Below are 27,428 nucleotides of genomic sequence, written 5' to 3'. Positions count from 1 at the left end.
ATCATCAGCCAGAGCATTAAAAAATTGCAACAAAATTTCTTGGCAGCGTGCAGTGGGTACCACGCTTCTCCGAAGAATGACGAAGGCTGGCATAGTGAATGCCTGCCTACTACACAAAAACTATAATTTATGGCGTAGTGGGTACCCATCAGGTATGGCTGTAGCTGTTGCCCGAAGAGCGCTTAAAGAAGAGGCTCTGGAAAGCCGCTCTTTCAGCTTTCGCTGTGACTGTGCTGCGCGTTCAGCGCAGGCCTGGTGGTTTTCTTTTTTTTTTCTGTCCGTGTTTGCACATTCCGTCTTGCCAAATACTTACCACCTGGTTCAGCTCTCCGTTATTCTTTCTTGCCATTATTTCTCTCTATACTCCTCTCGCCCATCCGAGTTACTATATCCAACACCGACGGTGCACGTGCTCTGGAAGTGAAGCACATGATGGTACAAAGAATACGGAGGAGGACTGAGAGGTCATGTGCCTGTCCACGATGATGATAATTTTTGTTGGCAACTAACGCAGTTTCTCCGAGTTTAAAACCGATCTGCAGTTCAAATGAAGAGAAACAAGGCCGCCCAGCTCCGCTGATTTATCCAGCCTCGCATCACTACAGTGCAAGCTGCACCATTTTTTTTTTGTTCAACATACAAAACCAAGTGAATCCAGGAGACCATAAGGCCAGGAAAAACATAGGTGCCAATAATGGTTGCCTTTACCTTTCGTTTAGTAACAATTATGTATATTAAACAGCCAAAGACAATTCGAATGCCCCTGCATGCTTTCTTCTCATTTCATTGGATTGGTTTGGGTGTGCCATACAGTGAAATTTCTCGAGTGCGCCGTTTGAGGGAATAACTGCGAACGCACAGGACGCGCCCGTGGGATCTTTCTACCTCTTGCAACCTTCATTAAGCTTCTAACGGTGCCGTCGTCGCCCACCCATTCGAAAGCGCACGTTGGGGCGTCATTATCCGCGTGATGCGAAGCGTGCACGCGTTCGACGTTTGCCGGGCCCGAAATGTTTTTTTTTTTTTTCCTATACGATGAACCTCTCCCAACTCTTTGTCGTTCAAATGCTGTCCAAATGCGCGAGAATGCATATCGTTTACGGTGAATACGATGCAAAAGGCGTATACGCGGTGGCTCTAGCCCGCTCGTTTCGTGATCTTCATCAGCCACGCTTGACTATGGAGACTCCTTTTGCACGGCTTGCGTCACTGTTGCGTTGACGGCTCACCGTTGCGGCATTCGGCTTTTGCGAACTATAGAAGCTGCGTTGTCCTTTCTTTATTTTTGTTTTTCAAACTCATCTAACGCTTCCCTGCTCTCCAGAGACATTATCGCTTTGTGTACGTTTATGCCGTATAAGCGACCGAGGCCTTGTGCGAGTGGTTGGTACGCGCACCCAGTTCTTCTTCACTGGAACGAAGCGTCCCTTTCCCGCGGGGCTTTCCTGCGCAACGCCGGCGGCGTGTTTCGGCGTGACACTACGCGACGTTTCCCAACTCTGCGCTCGTTTCGGTCCCACTGAGTATGCGAGTCGACGCGAGTTATATACGAGTGCCTTGACCCATGCTCGTGAAATTTGAAAGAGAAGGAAGTTAGCCAGGCGAACGCGACGGTAATAAGTTCCGGATTGAAGCCGTGCGCAATGAGACTTTTTTTCCCCTCCACCTATTCAGCGGCGTAAACAGCTCGTAGGAAGTAGTAATCGCTTCGTCGCCATGCCTGCGTTGTCAGATGACAACAATAAAGGCCTTATACAGCCGTGATTTTTTTTTAAATAAAGTTAACTTTCGAACGCACAAGTTGACTAAAAGTAGACTGGGCAGGCTGCAACAGTTGAGGATTAGCATTAATACTCTAATAGACAAGAAATATATTACATGTACTTGACGAATATTTTCATGCACCGAAAGGTTGTCACGGCTACAAGTCACCGCACGCAATATATACGACGCGGTTGCAGGCCTTGTTCCGCAGTGTTGGCACAGTTGCACATGCTCATTCGTACCGGATTTCGTCTGTTATCACCAGCCTCAGTAATGGCACCAAATAATGTTTACTCATAATTTGCAAGCTTCAGTTCTTCGCTTTCCGATGTTTTTGAATATACACATACCGTCGTTTCCCTTGGTAACCCGTGTTACATTAAAAATAAGAAAGCCGTTATGCTCAAGGAAGGACAACTTTCTTCGGTGTCGTGTTGGGTAACGAGCGTGCACTTCCTCCTTCGCCTGCACCCGACCTAAAGGGTACAGCCACATCCATCCATCCATTCATCCATCCATCCATTCATCCATCCATCCATCCATCCATCCATCCATCCATCCATCCATCCATCCATCCATCCATCCATCCATCCATTCATCCATTCATCCATCCATCCATCCAGTCGCGAGAAGCGCGTCGGGGTCTCAGTGGCGCGCTTGCCCGTTCTCGAGATCATGGATACCTCCGCCAGGGAGGGAGGCGTCCCATCGCCTATCTCGATTTGTCTCGGTTTACAGCGGCAGCGCTCTTCGCGTTTGTGTCTGGCCGCATTTCCTGTCCGCGTACGGTCTGGCACCGTCGCCTTGGTTCGGCGAGGCGCCGAAACCGTACGCCTCTAAGCAGGCGGCTCCGTATAGTCTATAGAGGATGCCGGCGCGATCGAGGTGACACCGTGGGACGGCGAGCGCTCGACGTGCAGTGCATGCCTTTGCGCGATTCTCGTTGTGCGTGACTAGCTGAGCGCCGACGGAAGAGGAATATTGATGCTCGAAAGGGGATCTTTTTTTTCTCTCTCTCTCTCTGCAGAACGCGATCACCGTGCGAATTCGAGGACGGGCATCCTACTAGAAATAAATCACGAACTTAAAATTTCTTTCATCACGCCACTGGTGATGTCCTGAAATAAAAGGAAAGGACGAAAAATTGAGAGAAAGGGTTGCCACGGAAGCCCTCCTTTCCCACTTCGCTTGCTTGCAAGCGGAATGCGCTCGTGCCTTCTTTCAGGTCCGCTGGACGCATGGCTAGACGCTTGGGCGATGCGGCCTTTCGTAAAAATTTTTTATACTTTTTTTTTAAATTTTGTTCGTGTTCAGGCAGACTGATTTTTCAGTAAGACGAAACTCGATCGGCACATATAAAATGAACTTTTTTTAGTGCACGTTTTGTATTTAAAAAAAAAACGGACATGCACGTAGTTGGAAAGTGTCAATCTCTAAGCAGCAGCTTTAACTTACAACTGACATACGGGCATAATGAGCCAATGTTGAACCCAGAGTATCTGAACCAATGCGAAAGTTATCAACAGTCACCAGTAGGACACGTCTTATTTGACTCGATCACGTTTGTTATGACGGCGCACACAGTTTTCCTACAGACTTTGAGTACCAAACTAGACTGAAGTTCAGAGGCACGAAGAGGCTTGAAGTTTTTCCAGAAAGAACGCCGCTGGAAACAGTGTTTCGACAGGTTGACTTGTCTTCTTCAGGGCAGCAGCGTTCCCTTGACGAAGAAAAGTTCACTTGTCAAAACGTTGGTTTTATTGAAATTCTCTGTAATTTTTAGAAGTGTTTAGCTCATCACGAGTACTTGAGTGACACTATTAGAAGTAAAGAGTCGAACATTTTCAAACCATGGCTACAAGAGTTTCCTGAGCAGGAAGCAGCCAATAATTACCTGACATCATTTTTTATTACGTGCCGAAAGTAAAAAAGAAGGTAAAACTATGTAGCCGAGACAACTGGAATCAACTCTTTCAATAAACGCATTTTCCCAACAGGAGCTTGGCTGCCGTCTTCACCAATTAGTCAAGCGACACTGAACTTCTGTCAATCCAGTACTGCCGGCTTGCAGTGAACTGGGTTTACTCATATGTACTCATGCAAAATCAACACCTGCTCAAATAATGGGTACAAATTCTTGTGCTCATAGGCTGCCTTTAGGAAATGCTGAAAAACCTTCGCGGAACTAGAAATAATCGGGTTAGCATAGAGCAGAGCCGCGGAAAACACGTGTTGCCCGATTAAGACATCTTCGACTAACGTACGGTTGACTTGTTCGGCGTACAGCTCACTGCGGCTTCCGTTCTCTGCCCCCCACAACTTGCTGTCTTTATCTTTCCCGTAGTTGGCATGCATGCCAACTGAGCGAGATAAACTGAGCGCGTTCCCACTTCTAATATCGCTGTGCGAGGGCGAAAAGGAGCGGAGGCGCTACAAACACAAGTCAATCACGTCCCGCGCTTCGCCTTATTTATAATTCACAAAATAAGGAACAAGAAAAGACACATAAACAAAAGAAAAGTTCTTTACAGTGATATAAAATTTTTTAGCGGCGAAGCTCCTTATGGCGGGGGTCTGTCGCTCCTCCGTATGTATTGTTGTGCCACAGACATGTTCCTCGTTCGGGAGCACGCCTCACAAGATCGAGCCCTGTTTCGACGAACTGTCTCCCCCCCCCCCCCCTCCCAGCGCCGCCTTCTGTGCAGGAGAACCGTGCAGTCCGGGGATAACGTCGTTTCCTCCGCCGAACCACTTTGCAGTTCCGGGTATGGCTACGTCTCCCCCTCCGAGCCCGAGAACTGGTCTGAGAGAATGGACCAAAGACGCTATTTAAGGCTGAGCCGGCCCCATGTTAGGAGATTTTGCCCCAGCCGACGTTGTCGTGCTGGCCGGCTCTGTAAAACGACAACCTGCTACAGTAAACCCTACTTTTGTTGCTGTTTTCCAAACGGATTGCCTCCCTGTTTCGCCATCGGGCTAAGGCCTCAGCGAAGTCCGCTCGACGGCTCGCCGCTCGTCGCCACCGCTACCATCGCGACAGAGAAAATTCCTAACAGAATGTATGTATGTATGTATGTATGTATGTATGTATGTATGTATGTATGTATGTATGTATGTATGTATGTATGTATGTATGTATGTATGTATGTATGTATGTATGTATGTAGCCACCTGTGACACATACCCTTCCTAGATCGGGTATGTGCCTCTGGGGATGCGAGATAGGAGATGGCGGCACATGAAGTGTTCACTAGATGGATGCACGGACGGACGCATGGACGCGCGGACGGACGGAAGCACGGACGGGCTTACGGACGCTTCGCCCCACTCATCATTCACTCCGTGGATATGCTGTGATTTTTGTTTGTAAAAACTTGTGAAAGCCAATAAGTGCGAACATTCACATAAACCTCACTCCGTTCAACTGGATGTGAGAATGCCCGGCCACCGCTACGAGCGTGCATGTTCCTTAAAACCGAAACTAGCAATGAGTTTCCGTGGCCTGATTCAAGCGTGAACTGCTCCTGTACGCATCGTCCCACTTTATCTTTTACCTGCTCTTCTAACAGTGGCTGAATTGAAACTCCGAAAACCCCATGCTCAGGGCTACTCCGTGCTTGGGAGCCTGCTACACAAAGCGATTAGACGTCGGTATTTTTTTTTTTGCAATTACGCGTAACGAGCATCTTGATCATTTAGATATTACAGGTTTTTATTTCAAGTTATTCGGAAGTTTTCGAACTTTTGGGGCCCCGAAGAAACATCGTCAAGGACACTGTGCATGCGCAAAACCCAATGCGCGTTTGGCTTTTGAATTGGGGACGCTAATATTCGAATTTAGTGGGATCCCTAAAGCTGGCCGCAAAAGTTTTGAGTCAGACAAACGTGACGGCACCCACTGAAGTGACGGCTCTCGGCCAAGATTAGAGTGACATATAGGCTAGGGACAGTGTCCAAAGCGTCGCAGACCCTATTCGAAAACTCGTCGTTCCTGCTTGACGCAAACCGTCCATACGCAAAAGGCCTTGGGGCCCGAAACTTTTGGGGCCCCTGTTCAAAAGCTCCCTGTTAAATACTTATGGTGCCCCACCGCGGTGGTCTAGTGGCTAAGGTACTCGGCTGCTGACCCGCCGGTCGCGGGTTCAAATCCCGGCTGCGGCGGCTGCATTTCCGATGGAGGCGGAAATGTTGTAGGCCCGTGTGCTCAGATTTGGGTGCACGTTAAAGAACCCCAGGTGGTCGAAATTTCCGGAGCCCTCCACTACGGCGTCTCTCATAATCATATGGTGGTTTCGGGACGTTAAACCCCACAAATCAATCAATCATTTCAGAAGCTCATCAATCATCACATATAAGGAAAGGGTAGGACATGTGTAAGCCTTTTTTCGATTGCGCTCCTTCCGAATGCAGTATAGAACTCATGTCCCGTTTATCGCGCCTTTGCCTCTGCACAGGCTTATTTTTCAATTTTCTGTTGTTTCATTGTGATAGTCGTCAAGCGTACATACGCTGACTGAAGGAATAAAAGACACGTTTGGTTGTTAGTCAGCACCCTGGTCGCGTGTCGTGTCTTGTCCCATCTGTTTTTTTTTTTTTGGGGGGGGGGCGCTATTTTTCACTCGTAATACGCGAATTTTACAGCCCATATCGATGGGTTTCGCAATCTTCAGTTGCAGCGGCTTTTTGTCGAAGGCACTTACCCACTGCATTCCAAACGAAAGCGGGCTTTACTTACGAAATAGACCACGGCAATGCCTAATCAACAGCTATTTTGTTTTAATTTACCCGATTATATATATAGTAGGTCTTTCCGCAAAATTTATGGCTATATGCGCGTGCCTAGAATATTTCAAACGGTATTCACATGGAAGTGGATATTTTCTCTCACTCGCAAGCTGAGTCGCAACTGCGAGCAGAAAACATACCATCTAAAAATAATAATCAGAGCTCAGAGAAAATCTGTACGTTCAGCAAACTATGTGCACTTTCTGTTGTCATGTTCAATTGAAAAGAGACCAACACGCCTGACCATAACAAACACACGATAAAAAAATACTATTTCTCCTATTAATGTCGTAGCACATTATCTAGCTGTTAGTCAGTCGTGCTCGTCTTTCTTTAACCTCCCTGTTTGCCCTTCCTAACGTTTTCTTTCTCTCGGTGCGCCTTAACGAAGAGCTATACAAGTGGCGAATTACGCAATTGAGGCTTGTTTTACATATGGTTCAATATAACGGCCCTTTTTTTATTGCGGTTCGGGTGGAGCGCAAGGGAATTAAGCTACTGACGTTCCGGAGGTACTGGGTTTGACTGCTGCAGGGCCACTGGGTACCCACTAGTTTTTTTCGTGTGAAGTCATCTCATCTACCTCTTATACCTGGCGCTCGGTGGTGTGTGCCCTCGTGCATATGCCTCTAGAGTGCGTGCACTCTCTTCGCCCTCTTCTTGTATTTCACTCACCTTACCCCTAACTTCGCGGCACTTACTTTTGCCGCCAATTATGAATGGCAGAAGTAAGCTTCTTTCTTAGTCCATCACAAGGGCTTTGTATCCGTGGCCGCTGCGTGATCATATCAAGACGTTCTGGTGAAGCGACTAATAATTCCTAGGACCAATCTTAATTGTTCATGCACTCCTATATGAATGTTGTCTTATCAACAACACAGAGATTACTTAACCTGCGAACCCGTTCGTCGCAGTCTTCGGCGATGAATCAGTTCGTCGCTGAATAACTTCGGTGTGCAGATGAGAAGCTATAAGAGAGCCCCGTTGTCACCGGCGGCTCCACAGCGTTCCTCGCGCAGACATTTATCAACATTTTCAAGCTGAAGACTTTCTTTGCATAAGTCAGGTGCTGTTCATTTTTTTTTACAGGATGAGTTGTTAGGAGCTCACAACAGATAATTCAGGCGGTGACGCTGTCCGCCGCAGCTGCCCGTTTTATTCGCGGCTATCACGCATCATGAGATAAAAAGAAAAGAGTTCAATGCGTATTCAAACACACTCATTCTGCAGAGTAAGCAAGTGTTCCACTCGTTCTACCACAAAGCTATGCTAGTTTTTTTTTCCTTTCAAGGTAGTTATTATAAATGTACCTAATGTGCATACAGAGCGAACTAAATAGCCAAAGGCATCTCTGCAAACTCACAGAAAGCCAAAAAAAAAGGAATTTAAAGGAATAATTCTTTAAAAAGGGTACTAAGACATCCCATTTCATTAACAATAGATTCTGCTCCGGCTAGAATAATAATAATAATAATAATAATAATAATAATAATAATAATAATAATAATAAAAGCATTGTGGTTGCTACGCGCGAAGCACGTCCTGCAGGAAAAAAAACAGTTTTTCCATTTCATTATGGTTTAGGGGGCACTGCGCAACTGTGAAGGTGATGCGTACGGGGCCCCACCATGTTGTATACCATTGAAGGCGATGCTCAAAAGTCCTTGAAGTTGTCGTTGTTTTCAACCATTGAAACACAACGAAAATTATTGGATATTTTAAAGTATGCTGATAGATAAATTACGTGGCTCCTAAAGTGGTTCTGATAACGAACAAATTCCGAGGTTTTGAATAGTTAAGGAGGAATTCTCTACAGAACTGTGCATTCACAAATCCACTTGGGTGATAGCGGCCACGAGAAATTCTATGCGAAATGATTAAAAAAGTGGTGCGCGATCTCTATACTCTCTTTCAGAAGTTCCTTTCAGCCCTGTGGAGGCTACAGGCCCCTCAGCCAATAGGAAGGGCGCTAAGCCCCTCCACATGTATTCATTCGCGCCGTGTCGTCTGCTCACCGTATCCACGGCGTCTGCTCAACGAATTGTAGTTGTTATGGCTGGTTTATTAACTTAAAATGCAGTAAAGCTATTAAACAAGCAACTACATAGGGAACCTAAACAAGCATGAATTTATTGCTCTGCTTAAGATCGGTAGGATCTCATGCCGGCGGATAACTTCACTTTGCGGCTGTTTATCTCCGACGCTGTTCTTGGTTCTCGCTTGTCTTATTCTCCGTCGACGCGTTCCATCGCGTCTGCCATTGCAACGCTCCTTTTCTCTTTATTTTGTTTCCACCGAAGGAAGATTTGATGTGCACGCAATGCTGTGCGAGGTTACATGTCCAATATTTGAAGATGCAGTGTTCTTGGTCTCACCACGCACTCCTAACACGGCCTCGGCACGTTAGACTTAGCAGATGCGGCTAAGCAAGCAGCTTATCTGGCTAATATCGACAAAACGTACCTGATGCTTTAGGCCGCGTTCACACTGAGCATTCCGGCCGCCGAAAGTGCTCCGAATCCGGTTCGGCGGCGGCGAGATCCGCCGAAAGGGCCCTCTCCACGCCGATCGCTCTCGGACCGATTTTTGCGGCGTCTGCCACCGAATCGGTCACCGCGGACCAATAGGAGCGCTAGTCAAGGAATTTTGAAAAATGGCGGCCGAGCCCTGCTCACTTGTTATGCCGCAGTGCACGTAACTGAATGTTGAAACCAACGGGAGTTTAACCTACTCTGTGCCTACTTCGCCTCCGTATTTCGTGAAAGAGGTGACCGAGCTTGCTGTTGGCGCGACCGAGCTTGTTGCGGTCTTGCAGAGCAAAACGAACTTACACACGCCGGTGGCGTCGGTGGTTTTTCTGCTCTTCGTGCATTACAAGACAGCCACTTGCCAGCAAAGTAAGCAGTACTGTCTTCCCTTGCTTCTTGCGTACGAGAATTGTCGAAGTATACACCACCGGATAGCGTAGTGGTGTTTGCGAGCCGCGACAACAACCGGGTGACAGCGCATCCATCCCGCGTTCGCCCCGTCGTAGATGGCATATTCGGCGGTGCGGGGCGCGTCCAGTGCGAACGATGCTGCGTTTCGGCGACAGGGGAATTTCGGTCGCTGTAGAAAGCGGATGTTTCAGTGTGAACTAGGCATTATAGTGCCAGAGTGCGGTGAAACAAATCGATGGCTGATTTCATTATTTGTTTACTGCTGTCAGCGCAGTGGGTGTGTAGTAAGGGCAAGTCCGGATGGAAGCGGGCAGTCACTTCTGAATGTGTGCTGCCATGTTGATTTGTAAACACAGTTATCGGTGATAACCGACACGAATAATTCAATTCGTAAGAAGCCCCGCCGTGGCGGTCTAGTGGCTAAGGTACTCGGCTGCTGAACCGCAGGTCGCGGGTTCGAATCCCGGCTGCGGCGGCTGCATTTCCGATGGAGGCGGAAATGTTGTAGGCCCGTGTGCTCAGATTTGGGTGCACGTTAAAGAACCCCAGGTGGTCGAAATTTCTGGAGCCCTCCACTACGGCGTCTCTCATAATCATATGGTGGTTTTGGGACGTTAAACCCCACATATCAATCATATCAATCAATGCGTAAGAAATAAAAGCGATGAAGAATACACGTATAATGTATCGACATGGCGTAGAACACCAAAGAAACGCCAATTCTAGCCAACCTTGTCAATCTTAAGGCACTTGTATGTATGAGTATACGTTTCGCTGAGTAAGCGTGTGGTTCTTTACACCTCGTAGTTTTGGTAGTGTTAAACCAAAGTAGTGAAACAGAGTAGAGCTGTTTTCTTTTTCGTGCTGCTCCCACTTGCTTCATCATTGAACGTCCCCCCCCCCCCTTTTTTTTTTGCTTTACAATAGTTGGTGCTGCAGATACGCAGCGTATATGCCCCTTTTTTGTGTATGTGTGACACGCGATCGATCATATTGCGTATACATTTGCTGCTAGTGTAGTAAAAGACCAGCCAAGCTTTGTTTCGCTTTCGCGGTGTGGCCGCTTTTATGATTTCGCCGTCCGTAGAGCTGCGTGCTCGTTCCCAGCGGAATCTGCCGCGGCCAGCGGGCGCCGCTGTGACGTCCTGCTGCTGCAGGGATCGAGCCTGTCGCGCATCCACCGCCGAGCCGCTTTCCCACGGTGGTCGTTTCCTGCCCTTACCCTGCAGTCGGTCGCCCCTTTACTCTGCACTGGCACCCGCTGCAGTGGCTCAGCATTGCCGCGTTTTGATGCAGTCACGGTTTGATTGGTTCAATATCCGACAGCGGTATTCTCGTGGGGTGGGTGGAATGCATGCCGCGTTTTCTGCACGCATAAAGGGACAGGCACGCTGTTGGGCGTTTTATAAACTATCCCGCTATACAAACCTTAACTCCTCAAGTGTATAATACTCGGGACGCAAGTAGACCAATTAACGAGACCCCCAGAGGGGTCATACAAAGAGAGCGGGTCTTCCACGAGTCTTCCTACGAATAATGTCACCATAGCTTCCTCATGTCACAGTTGCAGCCAAATTACGTAATGTACATATAAGATATCTTTATCTATCTAGAATTGCTTCTTTTTTTTGTATGATATAAGAATCGTGCAACTTCAGAAGCAAATAACGCACACTTCTGCAAAGTCAGGGTTTCGGTGTACTTTGGTCCTGGTACAACATGCTCATGATGCTGCTTGTAGTATAGTATAAGGGCTAACATGCGGTTCGCCAGCAGTTTTCTGCGAATGTGTGTCGCAGTTGTCGCAAGCAGTTGACACCTATACGAGAGACTTGCTCTCACGTCATACTTGTGGAACTCGAAAGGCGTCGCTAGTATTTTCTATTCAAGATCGATCTCACTTGATCAGAATCAGTAAACTATCTAGGGGACATGAAACATGTACTCGCACATGCAGACCAAAAACACCAATTGCAAGTACCTCCTTCATTAACAGGCTTCATGCTTGAAGCGCCACGCTTGCTCATTTGACAGGCCACATGCACCTTGGGCTCTTCGTTTGTGTGGAAACTATCTTTCAAGATCAATGATTTATAACAGCTTATTTCAACCGAGCGTAAAATATTCTGTAGGGAATATTTCGAGCTGAGGAGACGCTTTTGTGCCAGCTTTTGGCGTGGCCTTCACGAATGCCTAGTTTTTTTGTTGTTTTTCTGATGGGAGTGGCCAATAATTTCACATCTTCTGTGTGAGAGTCCATGTTTTAGTGCGCCAAGACAAGAAATTTCTGACGCGTTAGATGGACTTGATGAGGGTTCCGGGACACTGTCCAAGCCCGTCTTCAGCACTGAAGGCTTTAAAGCATTATTGTGTTTCTTGCCGACAACTGGCCTTACAGACAGGCTTTAACCATTGTTGTATTGTCCTTTTTAGTTTTCTCTTTTGTTTTTGCATCTTTCCTCTATCGTCTTTTGTACTCCTCCCACCTTCTCCCAACGCTGGGGGGAAGGTGTGATTCCCCCTGCGTTGATCGAAGAACTGGCTAGATCGCCAGTTGATCGCCAGTTGAACCCGGCTCCTCGCGTGTTCTACTCAGACGTGGCCGCGGCTGTACAGTTCTCGTATAGCACTGCATAAAAATATATAACCAGCGGCTCTGACACATGAAAAGTTTGTTTACACCATCGAACTATTCACTTACATAACGCGCATATTCCTCTTTCCTTGCGAGTCTTTTTTTTTTTTTACTGAACTCTGTAAGCTGTTTTTTTTTTTGTTCAATAATGTGTGGTTGGCAGTTATAGTCAGCAGACAGATTTCATCGTGCATTCTTCTTCGCTTCCACATGAGTGTCATTTGTGTGACAGTTTTCAATCATTCGCGCGCAATTTTGAACTTGACCTCAGGAGTTCCCGCTCAGAGCTCATAGTTAGAGAAGCTTTTATCGCTTTCTTTTGTAGCAGAAATAGACTTGAACACAATGGATAGGCTATAAATGCGTGCCAATATAAACAACGGTAAACATGATCGGGTGCGGTGCGCACCAACGAGCCTTCTGCTTTGTCGTCTGCTATGCACAGGGGTCTCTGCACAGCGTCGAGCTCGCAGGATGTGGCTAGTTAAAATAAACTTTCGTAATATATTCACTACGTCCAGTAAATTTAGACAGCTCTTTATTGTTTTTTTTTTGCTGTTGAAGCTAACATAAGTGAAGTAGAGGTGAGTTACGATTCATTTACTAACAAACGACGATCGCAGATGAATACGGTCGTGTGCAACATATTAGTCGTCTACTACACTTCGTTCGTCATGCGAATCATTCGTTGCATCATCAAGTTTTCTGTGCGAGGGAATCTATGCCGTGAAGATAAGGTTAGTGGATCCAGGTAAGACTCGATATATATAAAGTCGTCTCAGGCGAGCTATTACTGATCACTTTGCCTGCAATATAATATGAAGGCTGCACGTGTGCATATTGTGATCTTCGATGCTTGTATAGAAATAATATCAAAACCATCTTGCAAGGTTGTTATGTTGCAAGACACAACAACTTCAGGAGCAGTGTCAGCACAACGCACGATAAACATTTCCTCCGCTGTACCACTGACTGCAAAAAAAAAAAAAAAACGGACGACAGTAGTTCAGACTCGAAAATAAAAAGAGGCGATCTTGTTCTGATGCTCAGGGCATCCTTTCGAGAATATATTTTGCCATGGTCTCTTCCCCACGTGGAGGACGTCTCTTCGCGAAAGGCTCCTCGTTAGTGAAAATGCTGAGAAACATCCTTGAGTGCCCCTCGACCTCGAGTTGAGGAGAAGCATAGTCCTGAATTCCACAGAGTCGACGGGGAGAGTCGAGTCGAGGAGCATTTGTGAATACGGGCTGTACAACATAGTTTCTCACAAAATTACCTACAAAGAAATCTGGTGATAGTGAGCTGCTGGATGCGAGGAATGCTGTATTCCAATACTCACCGTTGACGGCTAAATAGACAGCTAAATGGACGGCGGCCATCTTAAGTCCTATTCCAATTCTCATGTAGCCGGCAAAGTATAGACAGCTCCGAGAAGACCGCATCGTAGACAAATACGATGCATGCAGGCTACTTTGCTGTCTAAACAAGATGGCGGCTCAGCGAATTGCTCAGATCACGGAGGAAAGAAAGGTGATAGATCAAATTGCGCCAGAATGGCCGTCTGCACACAAGCAAACGCTTTCCCAGACGCTCAATGTGAGTAACGTTTATTTGTTTTTGATTTCAACATGAAATAAGCGAGAAATACAACTGTTACGTTTGTTTCTTTTAGATTTTTTTTTCTCGATGCGAGGTGGTGCATTGTCGCGTAAAAGCTGTCTAAACGTGTTCCAATTCTCGGACAGCATGGGCTCGGTGCGTTCTTCTAAGCAGTCTGTGTAGACTGTCTACGTGCTGCCTAAGAATTGGAACACAGCCGAAATTCCGGGACACGTGAGCTTCGAATTTGACTCGGATTTGTATACCTCGAAGACATAGAGTTTCTGAAAATTAACTAGAGGGCACTCTGGCACTGCGATGGTTCAGCGACCATGGGAATGATGGGTAGTACACACATTTGCCTAGTCTTCGTACTTGCGGGCGGTGAATCGTACTTGCGGCTTCGTTTAATGCCGTGTTTCGATTTTGTTTTGAAAGAAAGATTCAACCCTTTTGAACTTCATGACCCAATTTGGAAAGGTAATTCGAAAAAAAAATAGGGCGGTGAAGCGCAATTGCTAAACATTTGCCGATTTTTGTTTCGTGAGAAAACAGCTTTAAGCCACACGAACACACACGGAGCCAAAAGCAGGCCAGAAGTACGAAGTTTAGACAAATGTGTGTACTACCCATCATTCCCATGCTCACTGAAGCGCCGTGCGTTGCAGCTCCCATAGACACTAGCGCCAGAGTTCCCTCTAGTGTATATTGGGAAACGCTACGTCTCGAAAACGCGTCTGGCTTCGCGTTAAAATGGTTTATTTCTCTCTAAAAGAGTACGTAATAAGCTAATTATGTTTTCCCGTTGCAGAGAAACCTATTTTATTTATTACACAAAACTTTGCGTCGATGTACAATTTCGTGAAGCGTAAGAAGTAACCAACGGCCGCTAAACTTGGCAGGCAGACGACAAAGCCAGCGTTCCTTCTGTCATTTTGTGCCGTCTGTTTCTTTCTTTCGCCGTTCGGTCGTGCTGTCAAGGTGAGTGGATTTATATTTTAGAATATAATACGCGCGAACGAAATCCACTTAAAGTGTTGTTTGGAGAAGCTTTATTTGCGCAGTCGTATTCGCTTTCAGTGAACTGAAACCTCGCTCAACACCAGCCAACACAAACCTCGCAGACACACACTCTCAGTGCTTCGACGAGGCCCCTTAAGAAATTCGCATAGATGGTGACGCCGTATTTTATAAGGTGTGTAGTGAGCCAGGGTGAGTATATACATATATACGCGCACACATACAAACGGACGCACGAGCACACATAAAGTATGATTGAGCTTCTTGCAGTCCTTCCGCTCACGATGAAAAATTCTGGTTAGGCCACTGGTTTGTAAATGCCCAAAAACTAATACGCACGCGTGTGCCGACTGTTCTAATCGCCCTTTTTTTCTTTCTGTGCTTCTTCACTAGCTCCTGGCGCCCCGATTCTGCTGTCGTCATGTAAACAAAACACACACCGGAGCCACCCCGCACGGTAGAGAGACAGCCGCTGACGCGTACTCTGCGAGGTCTTTCTTCGAGCCCGTATGCTGTATTGTGGCGTAAACAGACAGGCGCTGTCATTCGTGTCGCTCAGCGTGTGCCAATGGCGCGAACTTGCGGGGATTTTAGCCAGGTCCCCGACCTACATGAAGACTCGTTCCCAAGCGAACGCAGCCCATGTCTCGTTAAGAGTTTTGCGCTGCATCCGTGTTTGCAAGAACACCGCGCCGTTTGTGTAGAAGTTCACGCGTTTATGGTATCGGGAAGGAAAGATTGGGGATTTTGTTTTCTTTCCGGCTGGATTATCTTAACTTTTAACTTTGTAACTTCGCATTTCGCGCATGATGCCGTGATACGAAAATAGCAACTTGTTGGTTTGGAAAAGTCGGTCTCGCCTATAGGTTGAAGCAACGTTAAAGAAATGAGAACTACAAACACAACAGGACTGGCGCTGAATTTCCGATAGAAATTTTATTGAAAGAACACCAGCTTATACCATGCCAAAAAAAAAAAAACACCAACGACAATCAATGATAAAATGCATCGGTGTCTACACGTGCAGGCGTTCATCTAGAAAACATCAGTAATTAATAAGTACGGTAATTGAGTTAAAACGACGCTGACACATTTATCTTCAGAGCTCAAGATAAACACCTGTGCGTGTAGGCGCGAACGCCCTTCATTTTTTTTATATTCTTGGCGTTCTTTTTTTTGCATGTTATAAGTTGGTGTTATTTTTCAATAAAATTTCAGCTGGAAGTTGTTGTTGTGTTGTGAATTTCGGCTCTCGTGTTTGATCGTACTCTTCTTGTCCTCATTTTCTCTTTCTTTTTTCGTGCAGCTTCAAGTTAGGTGCGTGAAAAAAAAAAGGGGGAAAAGAAGATATATTTATTGCGCGCATTACATAAATTTGTAGGAATGACGCATTGCTGAAAGTTTAGGGCAAATTCACCTTATAATCGGCCAATCCCCTTCTTTGGGTACGAGCCATTTGCACAGGGAAACAACAACAACTACATAGCAGCCGCACGACGTATTACTTCAAACAGTTCGGACACAATTTAAATACACGTGCCGCTCGAAATCGCACGCGCTTATGGTTGCAATCATTCAAAGGTATTGTAAACGCTTTGCAAACGGAGACATTTTCGAGGCCACTTTTTTGACCGTGGCCCCACATTTTTTTTTATCATTGCGACCTTTTACCTAAAGAAAGCACATTGCGTCCAGTTTATCTGGAGTTAACTATTGTGGGACAGCAATTTTCATCCTACGATTTCGTACATGACCACGCCACCGTGCATTCTCTCGGTTCTTCCGTACCAAAAACGCCAAGTTAGCTCAGCATCGTCATGCATCGCGAGTTATTTTCTGTGCGTATTGCTTATTGGGCAGGAATTTTTTTTTTCTCATTTTGTTCTCCCTATCCAAGCTGACCATAAACCACTCGACAGAACGAGTGAGCAATTATTAGAATATCACAAAAGAATCGAGAGACAATATATAACAGTACTGACAATGGCGTGGCGGATTCAGAAGTGTCAGATATTGATGCCACCTACAAAGAGTTTTCTAAAAATAATTAAGGGTAGGGGGGGGGGGGGTGTCTGGCGTTGCTATCGTTCAGTGACTGTGGGAATGATGAGTAGTACACGTGTTTGCCTGTAGTATTTGTGCCTGCGGGCTTTGAACGCATTTGTGACCTTGTTTCTTTGTTTGTTGCTGTGTTTTGGTTTTGTTCCGAATAAAAGAAAGGATCGTTGTGCACTCTGTGAGCTGATTTGAATTGGTGCGTCTAAAATGTTAAGGTGGTGAAGTTCAACTGCGGACTATTTGCCTATTGTCGTTTCGTGACAAAGGCGATATGCCACGCGAAGCCGAACGGATCCGCAAGTACGAAGATTAGACAAATTTCTTTACTGCCCATCATTCCCACGCTGCCTGAGGCGCTGTGCGTTGCAGCTCCCGTACGCTAAAGTGCCCTGTAGTGTTTAAAGTGTAGTGTTTGTAGTTTGCAAGAAGCTCTATGGTCATCTAACTGTTTTCGCGCATTTCTCCACGTCCTTGTTAGTATCGCACCTAGAATCTCTATATACTAACCGACTTCCCTGGAAAGAAAGGTTGGGTATCAAGGATATTCAGTATATAGCTCTTTAAATACACTTCTGAATAGAGCTTATGATTTCGATAAAGCTTATGAGTATACGTTCGAAGTTTTAGCGTGAATGGCAGCGAGAACAACAATAAATGCAATCGAGTCAGTGAATTAGCCCAATGAGTAAGACAATAAACGTGGCTGAGTGTGTGTGACTACAGAGAAATACGCGAGTCTCTATTTTCACCAAGAAGGGATCAATCGATGGTGTCAACATAAATTGACAGCAGCATGCAGACAACGAGGGTCGACAAGGCAGCAAACTGTTGAAAAAATTACCGTCAAGTAGACTGGTCAGAAAGGGAGACTTTCTGTTAATCATACGAACACTTAGGCTGCTTATGTGTGGCTGAGCATCAGTGGCTTACGCGGTTGTATTTATTTGAATGAGGTGGACCACTTTACTAATTAATCTCTATGTCGCAGTCAGTTGCGTATTTTTTTCTTTCTGTAGAACAACAAACATGTTGTAGAGCAGTTATTTAAAACGTGACTTTACAAAAACTATATGAATAGCGAACGTTACTTTTCTCTTTCTTCGCTGCTCTGGTGAGACGAGCTTCCCTTCTGCACTTCCTCACTCTGTTCGTGTGTTCTGCCTTTCCTCTGTGTCGTGAATACTTCAAGCTCTCGGTGAGCGAGTTGAGGTGTCTGCCGCAGAGCCGCGTCGACTGAGCACCCGCCGCCTTCTCTTCTTACAGCCGCCACCGCGGTGTCTCTGGGCCGGGAAAGCTTTCTTCATGAGCATCTCGTCGGCTGCTGAGAACTACTTTGACATAGGCGAGGTGAGCGAATAGTTTCCTACTGGCTCCCTTACCGCGATTTCTTTGTGATTTTGGGGGAAATGCTTGTCCTAGAAAAGATGCTATAGTGGTAGCCTCTGAGTTAATCTCGAGCCTTTCTTGATGTGTACGAAAACATCAGAGAACGGACTCTAATACCCCATTTTGACGTATAGCTGCCACGGAATCTGTCGGTCGATCCTTTCGCGCAGCTATACGTCATATTAGCTATTATAGATATTATTTTTCTAAATCCTACAGTTGTTTTCTACGACACACTTATGAGGCATCACATAACTGCCCGGTCCTCAATGCTTGTGCTGCAACGAAAGCTGTCCCCTTTGACTCGAACTAAATGTGCACCGCGATTAGTGCGCGTCATGTTTAAGAGACGGAGCATGCAAACACGGACACAAGAGAAAAGTTCTCTCGTGGCCCTGTTTGCACGCTCTTAAACGTAAATGCCTACCAACTATAGCTCAGCTCTTTTTCATTCTACGTATGTAGCTCACGCTTGTTCTCACTGAACTTATATCGAGTGGAAGCTTTACCGCTAGGCACGAGCGCCCTAATAATCAGAAAATCTCATCATCGGCACCTCGAGATGTCGTAGAGTGGAAGGCAATTTTACGCGCACGAATTTGGCCGAGTCTCTGCATTGGGTGCCGCCGCGATCCCGACTGACCGAGTCTTTGAATCGTATCCCCCATCCTTCTGACTCGCTCTGCCCCTTTAGAGTTTATGCAGATGTATACCCTATACCGTGCCTGGTTGCATGCTTCAAAGAAGGACGAAATCCAAACGTGCTTCCGAGCGATGTTTAACTACAACGCGTGCACGCCTGCGAATGAATATTGAGCTCCCCGGCGTTTATCTGCATGCGTCCTGCCTTTGACTCTAGGTATTTCATAAGCCAACGCTTTTCAAGCGACACTGTAACGTAATAGCTCGGTTATTTTCACCTAAATGACATCGCTGCTATTTCAGCTCCCCGAGCAGCGGCCGGCGCCACTCACTCGAACAACCGCGGAAGTGGTGAAACGACACTGAGCAGGAACAGACGCGCGCTCGTTTCGTGGCTTGCTTGCGCTTGATAAACGGAGGTTTCCGCCAAAGCGTCCGTGGGTTATGCACTTGATGCGCGGTTATACTGCCTTTCGCCAAGCGTGGAAGTTGATGACGCGAGATGAACAACAGCTATAGAATGTCACTTTTAAGGCGTAACGTCTACAATATGTGCTTCTTCCGCGTATTATATACCAGCTTCTAGTCCCTCTTTGCGCTAAGAAAATATGCATATCTACTACGAGGGCTTTAATTAAGAGATTTGGGCTTTCTTATCTGCCAGTATGGAAAGCATCAATGCACTCGCTGTACACACACTCACATGAACGAAAACTGAAGACGAAATTTCGTATACCGGGTTCTGTCTTAGTCTTAATCACGTGGAGGCTGTTTATATAAGCGCCCGATTAGAATCTCACTTTCACCTGCCGCCACACTCGACGCCAAGCATTCTCGCTGCATTAGCTGCATGTTTGTATATGCCTGCCGGCCTTAAAAGAGAAACGAAGAAAAGTTTGGCAGCGCTTCTGCGTGAAAGCCGATAAAAGAAGCGGCCATGGCGCTGGGCCGCGCATTGAGGAGAAGCGCTTATCGCCTGACGCCTTCTCTGGAGGCTCGCGTTGCAATCGCGCTGCGGCTCACGTGATGGGCTGGCCACTGTTCTCCATGCGTTGTGGCCGCTCTTCTCGGAAGATGGCAACGCTCGCAACCAACGACGACTTCCATAGTATACTTTGTTCTGCATGCACCAGTGCACACACCAGTGATCTCATTCACGACGAGCTTATCGAACTAGTGCCGTATATGGGTACTACATTAGAGTTCGCCCTGCTAGGAATTCTAACCGTGTAGTATACAGGTGGTCATTATAAGAAGGACACAACGCTGCTGTGTTTTTTGAGCCGTTTCAGTTTCTTGTACCTGCTGTATGTCGTGCCAACTCGCATGAGCATCCACTTTGGCGAGTGTGACAAAGGCGAAGGGGCCTGTAATAAAATGCGCCTGTTTCATGCTGATGAAAGAGCGGCCCGGCCACAGGGGGCGTTCGAAAGGGTGGTGATGGCGAAACAATACATTGTGTTGTTTCGCGCCCGCACATTTCTCGACAGACAGCGCATGGGTAATAATCACACTGAGGCATCGCCATATTATTACATCCCCTCCCCACTTTACATGTCTCAGATAAGTGCTCAATAAATGAGCTTGGGGCATCAACATGTTGCAGTGCTTAGGAACTGATCGGCGTGAAACTGTGTGAGCACGATTTTAGCCGCACGCAGCCTCAGCACACAGCAACAGTTGTAGCCGACGTGTATCCATGCGTATACGCTTTTATACGTTGCTAAACAGGAGGGGTACGGGTTCGTTTCCCGGGGTCATGGCAGCCGCATTACGATGGCGTCGTAAAATATCGGGATCTAAATGTTAACGTTACGAGCGCACTTCTGCACACAAATTCATGCCTATTCGTGGCGATGTGAAGGCTTTCGCACGTAGCGGAAGCAGAAAAGGAGGGCATTTACTGTTAATAATGGACAGTAAGTCGTCGTCTATTTTCTCGGGGCACCTACGTAAAAATGAGTAGAAATTTTGCGTTTTTTAACTTATTGAACCTGACTTGCGTTCACTTAAAAAGCGGGATGAGAATGTTTTCTCAGTCCTTACCAAGTTGCGCGTATGTCGCAGCGCAGCTACCGTGCCAATTCTTTGTGATTCTGGTGATCATATTTCCGGACCACTTCTCGTGCGAAATTTCCGGCGCAGTTTGATCAAACTTGCTCCGGAAATCCAACTTGGCATTGTTTTACTTTGAGGTGCACTTTATTTACACCGCGTGGCAGTTTGACGTAAGCTTCCTTTGAGCTGGTTCGTTCAACAGGTATATCTGTTTTTGTTATGCTAATGCGCACATGTCGTATGGCCCTGCGGCGTATTCGTAACGCTCGCTATTTACCCTGTCGAGTGTTATCCTGATGAATGGCGCTGTTCTTGCTAAGCGAGATGTCCGTAGAATCACCCTCGTATTCACAAACGCTCCTCGACCCGACTTTCACCCTTCACTTGACAGAGTTGAGCACTGCGCTACCACCACTCGGCTGAAAACGACGCTGCGCTACTCAAGAATCGCAGCAGACTTTCACTGATATGCAGTGACTTGCCGTGCCTAGAGATGGCGCTCCCATCGGCTATTTTTTTTTTTTTCAATTGAAGGCGAGGCGCTGAGTGAAGGGAGGTTCTAGAATACGGTGGTCAGTCTCGAGATACCGCACTTGACATCCCTCGAGGTATGTATGTCCTGGCTGGGCCGAGGGTTCTTTTTAATCCTTCGTTTCTGCAGGGCAGTACATGAAGGCTCCTGAATCCGAGGCCTGACTCAAGAGAAAACTCTGCAGCGCGCGACCGGCAGTCAGGAGCATGCAATTCTCAGGCATGTGCGCATTGTGGACTCTCTCGGTGCACCACTGGAAAGTTTCTTCCAGTATCGGCGTCCTTCGATCGTGGTTTGCGTTTCAGCAGCTCGATTCGGTTGCGTGAGCAGATATACGCACGTGTACGAAGACGCAGGAGATGTTATCGTTGTTTGCTCTTGCTGTACGAGTGTTTGCACACCAAATATTGATACTAGCTAAAAAAAATAATCTGAGAAAAGCGCGCAGGATTGACAAATAGTGTTTTCTCGGCCTTCGGCGTTTGTCAAAACCTTGTAGATAGCCGAGTCTTTGGGAAAATGTTGCCACGCTTAGTGTCGGGGCGTTAAAAGCGCAGTTTCCGACTATTTAGTGCGTTGCAAGCCCGCAGTGCCACATAGCCCAAACTTACCGTGCGCTTCATTCCTGTCACTGTCACAAGGAAAGTATGGACAGAGCGGCGTCAAAACCACGGCGCCGATTGATTTCAAACGGGTAAGTAAAACTTCGAAGACTGTGTTAGCGTTTTCTATTAGACTGGTTATAAGGATCATTCATGGTCACAGCTGCGCGTGTTTTCGAATAGAATATAGGCTGGCTTTGACTGTCAAACTGGCTTTTTTTTTTTGTACGTGTTCGACACAACCCGGGGAAACATTGCCTCGTAGCGCAGATTCATGCCGATGAGTAGTGTTGCGAATTAATTCACTGTAGTGACGCTCCGAATCCCGCTCTTCCAATGGCACAACACGTTGCCAAAGCCGTGGCAGTCGCATTTCGACGGAGACAAATTGGTTGAGGCTCACGTAGTGTGTGATGTCATTGCACGTTAAGGAACACCAGATGGTCAAATTTCAGGAGTCTTCCGCTACGGCGTCTCTAGTAATCATATCGTGGTTTTGGGAACGTAAAAAAAAACCCAGATGTTATTTTAACACGTCGCAGAAGAGCCTCTTTGCCAACTCTACTGCGGATTTAATTGAATTCTGGTGTGTTACATGCCATGGAGGATCACGATATGCTAAGGAGCCAAGTCATAGTGGGAGACACCGGAATGACTGCCGTGCTAGGGCCATTTCATCATCGTCAGCCTGACTACGCCCACTGCAGGACAAAGGCCTTTCCCATGTTCCGTCAGTCAACTCAGTCCTGTACTTGCTGCTGCCACTTTATACCCGCAAACTTCCTAATCTCATCTGCCCACCTAACCATCTGTCTCATTTTCACCCGCTTGCATTCTCTTGGAATCCAGACTGTGATCCTTAATGACCACAGGTTATCATGTCTTCGCACTACGTTATCTGCCCATGACAACTTCTTCTTGATTATAGGGTCATTTAACGTGCACCTAAACACAGTATGTATGTATTCCTGCATTTCGCGTTTGGCTAAACGCGTCTGCCATGGTCGGCGTCTTCGACCTCAGCGGCGTGAAACTTCTTGCCGCTAAGCTAACCACACGTCTGTTGCGGCTCGCTCTCTTTTTATTTTTCACAGATGCGAGCGTCTGCAAGCTCTCGTTCCATGTAGTGATTACTTACTGTGAAAAAAAGTGATAGAATTGGCAACAATTCTTTTCTATATTGCTGTGCACTGTGTATTTACACTATGGAAAAGACTGTAAATATGACGCTGGAAATACTAATACGTGATTGCATACCACGCATTTTTAAGAGAAAGCGTCGGTTGGCCGTGCTGCGACGATCTCGTTATCTGGAAAGGGCGGTCTTATCAGCAACTATAGAACAACCGGTACTTGCCAATCTATGTCGTGTTTTCCGTGCATACACTTATAGTTAGTGCGTGATTGGTTGCTACCATGTGACCATAGTAGATTATACGTGCATTAAAGATGATGAATGCAAGTTATCACGTGATTACTTCCCGCCGACTTACTGAGTTATATTACCGACGGCATCGCTGTTGTCGAATACCGTTTCCGTGCAGCCTCTCGTTGTTCAGCAAAGAAACGCTATTCTTACACGCACACTTTTGCTTCCTCTATGAAGAGGCATGCGACCGCTTTTCTTGGCTAAGGAGCCCGTCATGGTAACGACACAGTCGCGAGAAACTGCGTCGTGTGTGAATTTTGCGCTTCATGTTTCCTTTTCTTTCTTTTTTTTTTTTTTCGTGTTTCTCGCTTTTGGCTTGGCTCTGCCTTTGTGTTCCGTCTAGACGTTATTGCTTTAATTTTTCGCGCAAACGGAAAAAGAAAGAAGGGGGAGGGCTCTTTCCTTTTTTTCTTTTTGGGTATGGAACGAGCCCACGGCTCCGAGTGCAGCCTGGCGCCCCAGCGGAGGTTAGCGCCACCGGGTTGCTGGGAAACCCCGGAAGCTAGTCGGTGCAGGAACTTTCCAGCGGGCAACCAAAGGGGTCTGCCGACGCGCTAAAGACATCGCTCGACGTCCTGCTCTCGAAATGCGGTCGGCAGCGTGCGCGCGACGTTCCTTGAGAGCGGGCGCACGTGATGCCTTTGCTTCCTCCGAGCGCTGTGTGGCACGTGGGCCTCCCTCCTCCTCCTCTCTTCGCTCGCTTCCTCTCTGCACTCGCGAACTCTTAACGCTGCGCGTCCTTCTTACTTGGTCATTGAGTAAATGCACAACACTGCACTGGTTTCCTAACCGTCTTTCTTTATGCTGGCTGTCTGTGCAACTCTTTCTGCAGCGCGCACTTTTCCCTAATACGAGTCAATGCCAGCGACCCGTTTCGGGTTTGACCTCAGTTCACTACATCGCCAATGTCGTTCTCAGATGGAGCCCCCTGAGCTTCTGTGTATATCTGTGAAAGCGTCGTCGGTGACTTCTCTAAAAAAAAAGAATAAAAACTTGGTACCCCTTATTCTCTTCTAGCCCCGTTCTGTACAGCTGGCAAACTTATCGCAATGTGGCAATTTGAGTACCGGCGCGTCTCGCAGTTTCGTAATTTTCAATCGTTTGAATGCTGTGACATGGAAACGCAATCCCTGAAACAAAAAACACTTTCTTCCAAGACACGAAAAACCGGCTACTCACTCTGCAGCCTGATATTCGTCCTGTGCCCCCCGCCCCCACCAACTCTTTTTTTTACATTACTTTCGATCTGTGATAATAAGACTGGTGTGCCGCTCATAAGCCCGCATTACCGGTGCGGTGGCTTATATGTAATGGCGTTGATACATGCTAAACACGAGGTTTCGGGTTCGAGTGCTGACCATTGCTTCGACCTGTGGTGCTTGTATGTGCGTGAGCAGTAAAGCTCTCTAGGGGAAAAATTTGGAATCGCACTACAGAGCCCGAACATTAACATCGTATATACTTTTTTTTTTCACGGGCGCTGCTATATTGCTACGCGACAGGCGCCGTCTTTAGTCTGGCAATTCAGTGGCTTGTGCGAAGCTCCCAATTCAGGCACTGGTATGGCCGGTATACGTGCACTCAGGGTTTAGCAAAAAACGACTCCAGAATATACGAGCTCCGAAGATATGTCCCATGAACAAGCGTCCCCTAAGAATCTATGGAATTGCTGTCTAGCGAGAAAAGTGTCCACCCCAAAATTAACCGACAAACGAATCGAGTGCGAACTCACTCGACAAAAAACAGCAATCTTTATTGGACCATTCGCGATTTTTCAGCCGAAGTGTGCTCGAATACGAACCAAGTTAAAACCCAATCGTGTCCAAAAGCCCTCTGGCATTGCTGTCTAAAGAAAACTTGGTCGCTTGGCGATTTGTCCGTAATTAAGGCGCCTTTGCATCCCTTACGTTTAGCGCAACGCCAGCAGGTGCCCGTAGCAGCATCTTTTTGTATTGTGTACATATAACCCGCCCAGGCACACCTTTGAGCCTCCTTTGTTCGATTTCATTGCCTCTATTCTGCAACTCAGCGCCACAAAGTCAACCGCAGGGCAAGTATCGAATGAGCTGCCGAAACCGTACCCTTATTTTGAGAGTGCTGGTACAACTAAACTGCTGCTTCCGAATGAAATGCGTGGGCGCTGAACTGCCACTTCCTTTACGTATTTTCAGGCGCGTACATAGCTAGATAACATGCATCTCACACGCAATTTTTATGTGATATTGCATCTCACATTACACTCCTAAAGATAAGTTGATGTGTCATTATACGGTGCTTCTTCAGTAATCTTTCAGTAAACTGCAATCTTCACGCACGTCTTTTTTTTCCTTGAGAAATAAATAAAAAAATGGCGACTGGAAGGCGCAACGTTCCACGGTGTCCGTGTGGGGAATGTTTTTTTTTTTTTTTTTTTTTTTGCAGGGACATTTTTTTCAGGAATCCACACTTGTGGCTGCAGTTGCAGTCAGGCTTTTTTTTTTTTCGTTGTAGGGCAAATGATTTCATGTCAAGTGAGGCAGTATCTTCCAGCTACTGTAGTATCGGTAAGAAATGAGTCTGAGACGTGCTGAAAAGGTTTTATCCATTGAGAGTTGATGGTGAGAAGGTGGCGTAAACGTGTCGCAAGCGGGTAGTGTCCCATATTTTCGGCGCTGTCTTTCTGTTGGAAAACCACGCAAATATTTCGACTCGTTCTACCAGTTCAAAAAAGAGCTCTGGCATCTTTCGGGAATACAAATAATTTTTTCAGGCTATTACATTAGTTCTTTTTTTCATTCACAATTTTTTTATGCTCTCGCACCGACTACCGCTCGTACATGTGGTCGAGCTTGTGAGTGTAGTCTTAATCTCGTGGTGAGGACAACATCTTTTCGTTTCTCGCAAACTGTGGCCTAGCCTGTTTCGCAACACTGCAATGACCGTTTATTACTCGCTCGTTTATTACCTGTTTACAAAGAAAAAAAATGCCAGACCTTTGCGGAAGACACAGGCAAGTCACAGCGAAAGCTAGAAGGGCGGCCTTTCAGAGCCTTTTCTAAACACTCATTGGGTAACTGATGCAAGCACACTTGCTGGGTACCCACTACGACATTAATAATAATAGTTCTGGGTAATATAGGCAGTAATTCGCTATGCTATTCTTCGTCATTCTTCTGAGAAGCGTGGTATTGGTTAAACACTTTCAAGGAATTTTGTCAATTGTTCATGCAGTGGCTGACAACAATGATGAATTATGCCTGAATTGGGCATGCGCCACAATTAACAGGTGATCTAGAGCAAGCTTTTGTCATGGGTTGGAGCATTGGACGGCCCACTTGTTACGCTATTCGCAGTGTGTGACGCCTGGGTGTTGTTTGGCTGTTCAAAACGCTTTATGACTGTAACGCGATTCCTTTCCCGACATAGAGCCTGCCTAAGGTAAACTTGCGAATGAGTCCCAAGCACAGGCGTGGCTCAGTGGTAGAATACTGGGCTGGCACGCAGCGGACCCGGTTTTGAGCCCCACTGTGTCCTTGGTACATAATAGCTTTCACTATAAAAAGTGCACGCTGATATACAAAGACGATGCTGACGTGGAGTGCCAGTGTGCTTCTTTCATTCGCGGTATCGCATCCCGGTTGCGTCGGCTGCATTTCGAAGGAGGCGGAAATGCTTTAGGCTCGTGTGCTCAGATTTGGAGAATCCCATGGTGGTCAAAATTTCCGAAGCCCTTCACTACGGCGTCTCTAATGATCATATGGTGGTTTTTGGACGTTAAACCCACATATTGATCGATTTATTTATTTATTTTCTGAGGAAGTCGCAATATTTCATTTGTTTCGGTGGCCATAATTCGACGGTAAAATTGTTAGAGAATTTCTTCTGCCGATTAGCCACGAAGAACATCCCGGCTATAGCCTACGATCGGCATCAAGAATGGTTCATTTTTATCATTTTTTAAAGAACTTTGTCTACCAGATGTATTGCTTTTGTAAAATTC

At 46.5% G+C, this 27,428-nt stretch overlaps 1 protein-coding gene across 4 annotated transcripts in view; it reads left to right on the top strand.

Annotated features, from left to right (window-relative positions):
* Positions 1–27,428, top strand: part of LOC119176517 (uncharacterized) — a 158,018-nt gene that overhangs the window by 45,109 nt on the left and 85,481 nt on the right. For 3 of the 4 annotated variants that reach the window (XM_075877754.1, XM_075877757.1, XM_037427842.2), the window contains exon 2: positions 18,064–18,147. The exons of the other annotated variant lie outside the window; for it this stretch is intronic. The gene's annotated coding sequence lies outside the window, so the exon portion shown is untranslated. The remainder of the gene's footprint in view (positions 1–18,063; positions 18,148–27,428) is intronic. 4 annotated transcript variants of the gene reach the window in all.

This window comes from Rhipicephalus microplus, chromosome X, assembly GCF_043290135.1.
Source record: "Rhipicephalus microplus isolate Deutch F79 chromosome X, USDA_Rmic, whole genome shotgun sequence".
In the NCBI taxonomy this organism is placed as follows: Eukaryota; Metazoa; Arthropoda; class Arachnida; order Ixodida; family Ixodidae; genus Rhipicephalus; species Rhipicephalus microplus.
Note: the sequence above shows the minus strand (reverse complement) of the source record. Positions and strands in the feature narration are given on the sequence as shown.